This window comes from Teleopsis dalmanni, chromosome X, assembly GCF_002237135.1.
Source record: "Teleopsis dalmanni isolate 2A chromosome X, ASM223713v2, whole genome shotgun sequence".
In the NCBI taxonomy this organism is placed as follows: domain Eukaryota; kingdom Metazoa; phylum Arthropoda; class Insecta; order Diptera; family Diopsidae; genus Teleopsis; species Teleopsis dalmanni.
Genome location: NC_051848.1, coordinates 28,838,486 through 28,846,231, shown reverse-complemented (window position 1 = coordinate 28,846,231; position 7,746 = coordinate 28,838,486).

The window sequence follows — 7,746 nt, the reverse complement described above, 5'->3', positions numbered from 1 at the left end:
TCTGCGTATACCATGCTCTTGGCATAACCAAGTAAATCGCATGGTTGAGCTATATTAGAGTGGTATACCTCATACTTCGATTACACTTATCAAGGATCTTAAAATAAGACATTAAAAATGCAAGATCCTGTTCAAGACCTACATCTATTTTAATAAAAGTACATCTTGAGCTCCAATAATAATACTAATAACAATTTTTGTTATTACTTAATGTCATTGATAAAAATATTTTTTATATGTTATAAGCAATTCTTCAAAATGTAAACAAAGATAAGTTTTAACTGGGCTCGGGGTCATAGAGGAGTTTTGGGAAATGAACTAGCCAGAACTGTATCAAAAACTGTTTATACAGGTCCTCAACCCTTTTAAGAGTTATATTGGGCCAGTACAAAACAAATAATCAAGTAAAGAAAGAATCATTGAGGGTGGTATACTGAGATGATTTCCCAGAACTTAGACAAAGCAAAGCACTGATCAAACGGTAGTCTTAAAATGTAATTTAAGGTTGATAACGGGTTTCATTATAGGTCAGTATGGTCTTAAATATCATCTTCATAAACTTCGATAATCTGCAAATTCATTGTAGATTTTGCCTCGAGGATGAGGAAACAACTATCTATATTCTTTGTGACTGTCCAGCTTTAACAACGCACAGAAGAAACATATTTTATAGGAAATTTCCGTCACAGATTAAGTGTTTTTCCCTAGATATAAAATTTTGAAGATCTTCATTCATTTTGAGAAAATTATGTAAAAGGAAGACATACTTTATGTCAAAATACTCACTACTGAGTACTTTGACATGTGGACATTCTTTTTAATATGCTTTGCATATTAGTTCTAGACAGTTATTTCGTCAGTATCTTAAGCTTCTTCTTATCCGTAAAAAAAAAATTTCTCCACTCATAATACTATATTTCTTTTATTTATCACATTTAACAATTAATTCACACAATTTAAATTTTTTTAAATTATAATGAATAAGAAAAAAAGTTCAACGAGCAGGAACAGACCTCATAGGTAATTTAATATTTCTTTTTCTTCCTTACCACTAAATTTAAGTTTGTATCTTAGCTGATTTAATTAATGCTTCTACTATTTAGAATCAAATAAATATATCATGTTACTGGAAAACCTACAGAATGATATAGTTTACTTATTATATAACTACAAATATTTTAGATATATTAAATAATCAAGAGTTCAACAGTTTCAATGCATATCTAACGCCATATATTTAATTTAATATTCGTCATTTCAAAATATGGATCGTTTAGCAATCGTTGAACATCTAAAAATTATGTAGGCTTTCTACTCAAACTATGACAATTATATTTAACAAATTATCTTCCGTTGATGGTAGTAGATGTCCACAAACAAAATTGTCGCATCTGCCAAGTAGAATGATAGCAACGCTTTCAAAGATTGCATACCACACTCAAAAAATAATCTAAGAATTATTGCGGGATTATTAACCGGCGACTGCAAATGAAATAATAACCTATTGAAGTTAGAAATTCAATCCAATTGAGACTGCAAATACTGTGGAGAAGAAAGAGAAACTGCATACCATGTGCTTGGGGAGTGTCCGGCACTGATGCACAAGCGGAAGAAACACCTTGAAGGGTGTTTTATGGATCATAAGGATCCAAGACTTGGAAATATAGTCTCTATACTGCCTTTCATTAAAGAAATCGAACTTGGAGAACACTCTAACCCGATTAAGGGGCACAATAGATCTGTTAAGTCGCAGTGCACTATCCCTTCTTTTCAATAATAAATAATAAATTGTAGGAAAGCTATTGTATCAACAAAAAGTGCACTCTATTAATATAAAAAGTATTATCAAATAAAACTTATTTAGGCAACAAAATGATATTAAAAGATTTTCTGAACACCTTAGAAATCAACCCAGTTCAATTAAATATTCTATTAGGGTAAGAACACGTACTATAACTTAGCAGGACTTAGCTTTTTTGAAAAAACTATTCTGCCATAATTAATCCTTTATTAACGTGTATGTAACTGTACAAGAAAAATGTAATTGCTAACTTAGTGAACGTAAAGTGGAAATTAGTTGTGAACGTAGATGTAAATGATTATAAGATAGAAATAAGTTATTACTATTGATATCAAAATTAGCCATTAATTAACCACTTTTAAGACACGAAAAACCTAAATTCTCCCTTTGATTTTGAAATGTTTTTCAATCTGAAACCCATCTGATAAATGAAAAAGGGTTCTTATAGACATTAAAAAAAAATAAAAAAGATATGTTTGGCACTGCATTGTTATAATAAATTCAAAAAAATTTAAATGCGACAAGCTACATATCACCAAACTTATTTCTCGTCGGAATCAATTTGTATATAACCATTAATATGGTCAAATTATCGAAAGCTGTAGTCTTATTTTTTATTAATAATGAAACTAACATAGCTAAAACCGAAGAAGAGGAAACAGCAGAACACATTCTGTTTCACTGTGATAGTCTCGCCAGAATCGAACTTCGGTACTTATCCACTGCCTATCCATTTATAACGGAATCAGGCAACGTCTCTCCAAAGGACATAATGACGTTCTTAACTGCTACTCGTCTATGGAACTAAAGTGGGTATATCATAATAAACCTCAAAGGATGCAGTGAAGTGGTGACTAGTTCCCAACCCATTTTAAAATCTAATCTAATTCAATATAGTTAAAATAAGAATTTCTTAATCATTAGAAATAATCGTTACATATATTTTTTTTTGTAAAAATCATCAACTATCGTTTAGCTGTTTATTTTCCAGATAAATACTTTAGTACTTAAGATAAATCCTCGTTTATAATACATTTTAATAAAGTGAAACTTCTTACTATTTATATTGAACCGTCCAATATCACCGATGCTAGTATAAAATACTGGCCCCATATCATCAAATATACCCATCAACTTACAAAATAATCTTTATTATGGACATTAAATTTGTTGGGAAACTTTTCAACTCAATATGTATTCGTCCATTATCTAAATACGCCTGAAACCATGATATATACCCTAATGGAAAGAAAATAAATTTTTTTTTATTAACATACATTAAGACTGAAAAGTTTTCGGAAATTCTCATTTAAAATTCGCGCGCTGTATATTTTTCGATATTTTAAGTTTATGTAGTTTGGCAGCACTGTCCTTAATTACTATGCCAAAAATGAGCGCGATCTGTCAGACAGTTCGTTTACGGCAGCTTTTGAAACCAGTTCACCTCAGTAGTGCGTTGCGAAATGTCTTCGACGGTCTTACGACCGTCCTGAAAGGCTTTGTACCACTCATAAACTTGAGTTTTCGATAAAACTGATTCCCCATAAGCCTTTTGTAGCATTCGCAACGATTCTGCACACGAAATTCGTTCGAAACACAAAATTTGATGCAAACTCTTTGTTCAATATTTTTTTCCATTGTTTTTTTCGCAACGCACTACTGAGGTGAACTGGTTTCAACAGCTGCCGAAAACGAACTGTCTGACAGATCGCGCTCATTTTTGGCATAGTAATTAAGGACAGTGCTGCCAAACTACATAAACTTAAAATATCGAAAAATATACAGCGCGCGAATTTTAAATGAGAATTTCCGAAAGCTTTTCGGTCACAATGTATATAAATGGTGACTTATAATTTATAAATTCAGTTATTAATATCATATACATACGCTAAGAAAGTCAAAACACGTCAGCAATAGCAATTTAAATTTTAAAAGTGTTTTAATTTAGCCAATTGTGAAATAAGTGAGGATAATGATAACAAGTGCCTTGATGATGTGCTTTCTTCTTCTTTGATAGAACTCGATTAAAATAACTCTAGGGTGTCTAGTAACTGTGCAGTAGAAGCCTACTCTGATCTAGAGTGCAATGACATCGAAAATTGCATTATATCAGATGCATTTTCCAATTCAAAGAACATAAATATTGATTTATTGTCTTTAAGATACACAATAGGGTACGTAGCTAAAAAAATACTTTTAAAACTAAATAGTGAAGCTTGCAATATAAACTTAAAAAAAAGGGATGAAATTTTGACTGCTCCAAGTGAGCTTTTCATCTACTATAAAAATTATAATTCTCTTTCAAATTTCGGTAACCTGTTTGCGCCATCAGAAAGTTTTTTCACTGTTTCTTGTAAACATATCGAGATTTTGAACAAGTATTCAAAAATAAACCAGATGCAATTGGCATTAAAAGTTTAATAATAGAAATGTGCAAGAAAAAAACCCCTGTAATGAACATTTAATCCAGCTTCTTGATTTTTTAATTCTGCTTTTACTTCGTAAGCATTGCTTGTGGGCCTTAGAGAAGTCTAAAATCAACAAACAATTCTAAAATGATTAAGAAATATGTTAGCTCTACAATTCAAGTTAGCACTTAATATAAGATCAATTAATACAACTCTTGTTAACAATAACGTAAAGGAACTTAGCCAGAATTTAGTCATAAAAATATATAGTGAATTTATATTTTTTTTGAATGTTAAGAATAAGAATATTATTAAAATAATTTGTATTATTAAATAACCAAACATTGTAAAATAGATGATTATATTCTTAGAATTAATTAAGTTAAGCAAGTGTCAAATTAGCGAATATTATATAAGTACATATTTTACATTTTCTTAGAATTAAATTAAATTGTAATATTGCAAGTATTAGTAAAATAACAAAGAACAAAACATACCAAATAGTTTAATAAACGAAATATAAACATATGTAAATATACATACAAATTAAAGAAAACGATCATAATATAAAATGCATATATATATATACATATGTTTTTATATCCAAAAGAGCATATTTATAACCAACAGAGCGGTTGAGTGTGATAATGTGCACATATCAATGAAAATGCAGTCTCTTTGCACTCATATAGTAAAAGGACTCAAATATTGAGTAATTCCTGGGTTTTTAAAAAACCAGTAGAACAAAATTTTTGTGACTGATATTTTTTTCGACATGCACACTCTATGTGTATATACTCTTTGTTTATATATAAAACAATGAACTTTGTATATAATTTTTCCTACATTTCAAATCCAATCTGACTATAACAATTACAACATTATTGATCCATGAAGCATTTATTATTTTATGTTCACTTGATAGTATTTCGGTATTTATCAGAATAACTAATCTAAAATTATTTAATCCGTACTTTGATTAATTCAACGGATAATTGTGGTCGTGAATTAATTTTGTAAGTCTGAAAGATATTCACGAGCTGTTTCGGGAGTTCCCATTTTACTTAAGGTTTATTTGTTACTTTTTATACTTATATTTTGGTATAGAAGTTAGTGAACAGACATTAAGAAAAACTTTTTTTAACTTTTAAAATTAGACATGATATTTACCATGACAGTTTAATAGCATTATTATTATTACTATGAGATCTATTATACTATTCCTGAATAGTTAGGCGTTAGCTATTCTAAACTAATCTAAACTAATTAAGGCTGCAAATAAATATAACAATATCTATTTCTTTTAAATACCGAAAGTTATTGGGTTCAATGAAAACCACATTGAAATACTAGACCCATTTTCTGGCAATAACAAGATTTGAAGATTTGATAAACAGACGTTTTGGTCCGCATTCCCTAGATTATTCAGCTACTTACACACTTTAATCTAACTTTTGAAAGATAAAAATGAACAGAAGTGCATACATATCTATTTAAACTCACTCAAGACTTACTTCTCGTATAATTCTCATATTCGATTGGTTAATCTTAGCCAAAATGTATAATACTCGAAATTAATTTATAACACTCTCGATATTTTGCCCCATTAATGAAGCAACCCTGAAATTACCAGATGGTTTATATTATTTGACAATTAAATTGTATTTGTCCTGTTGGGTTTTTCAAACATGTTCGATTGGGTCCCAGAATTTGAGCAAAAAAATTATAGATCGAGACAAAATCTAATTTTGACTACAAATCGATTGCATTAAACCTTTAAAGTTGACACAAATCATTACAAGAAAAGTATATTTGATGTCTTTCTGTACTGATGCAGTCCGACAATAAAATATCTAATAAAATTTTTGGACCTTATCAAGGTCAACTTTATCCTCAAGCTTATCACCTAGCTTGTGTCAATCATTAGATTCCATTTACCAAATATCTAGATGAGTTACATTTTCATGTATTTTGTAAAAGTTATTGAAATAATAAAATCGAAGATTTTTAGATAAATCAACCCGTGAAATGAAATTTTATTTTTTATTGAAATAGCGAGCTCTAGTTGTAGTCTTTATACGAATCTTGTAAGCATTACAATGCAAACATATTTTAATTATTTGTCTAATTAGAATATTCGACGTATATTAAAATAATAATCTTTACTATCTTTGATGACAGACTACTTTAATTCCAACCATAATTGGCATATTAGTCGAACATGTCGCAGATGTTTAATTTCAGGTCTGTGAATTCACCACTTTCAAACATGGGTTTATTGTTGTTTAATTATTTTTGTTCTTGAACGTCTACTTTCACATTTCAGTATGGGGTGTCGCATTGTTTTGGTAGAACTCTAACTACACCTTTTCCATTTCTTAATTTTAAACTTTTTTGTTTTAATGAATCCAAACAATTTATCCAGCTAATGACAGTATACTTCAGAATTAATCGTGGTGTAGACCAGTAAAGGCTGAAAGGAGAATCAAATAGATAATAAATAAATAATAGATAACTTATTTTTGCTGGTTATCGGCTTTTGAATTGCTTTGAATAGATTCATTTTATTTACTCCATAGTATTTTGTGTTTCACATTGCGATAGACAATCCATTTTCGACAATAATTCTATATACATATAATATTTTTCCATTTTCCTCCACACCAACGGCACTTGTCGCGCCCATTCATAGTATATATTTTGATTTGTGTTGTAAGAATGAAGAAAGAAATCCATATATAAATAACGATACAAAAAGGGACTCCCTTTTTACTACATAAACTGAACACTGAATGGTTTTTTTTTATGTCAAAAACATACCAATATTAGTTCTTCAAAGTTGTCATGAAATGATAATTCTTTTCACATCAGTTTATTAATATTATTAATTTCGCTCATATAGTTTTAATATTAATTTATTTTTTCAATTTTTTTTTCTCAAGAATATAAAAAAAGTACAACATAACGTATACGTTACATAAATTCGAAGAACACGCTTCTCTCTCTGACAAAATTGTGTTCACTTGTATTTGCGCATAAATTTTCATAATTAACTAGATATTTCCAAGAAAATATATAAAAATTAATTTCATGTAGTTATTATTCATAAATGTCAAAATGAGGCATAAATATTATTGAAAATCAAAGATAATATTTTTTTAATTTTTGTTTTACTTTTATTTTATTATTATTATTTATTTTTATTAATTTGAACACTTCCAAAACTTTTATATTTCAATATAACTGTTAAACATTGTGTTATACATATTGAATAATTGTCATGTGTAGCGAATGCATAAACTGTTATAAGATAATTATAGTTGTATTGTTCAATTTAAGGCATAAATATTTTTGTTTTGTTTATTTTATTGTTATAATTTGTTTCTATTAATCTTAACACTTTATGTAATTGTTATACTTTAATACAATTGCCAAGTATTATTTTATACATATTGTATTATCATCACGTGTGAACCATTGCTCCTCATAGGATCTACGGAAACTAATATTTATATAGAGTCAAACCTCTCTATAACG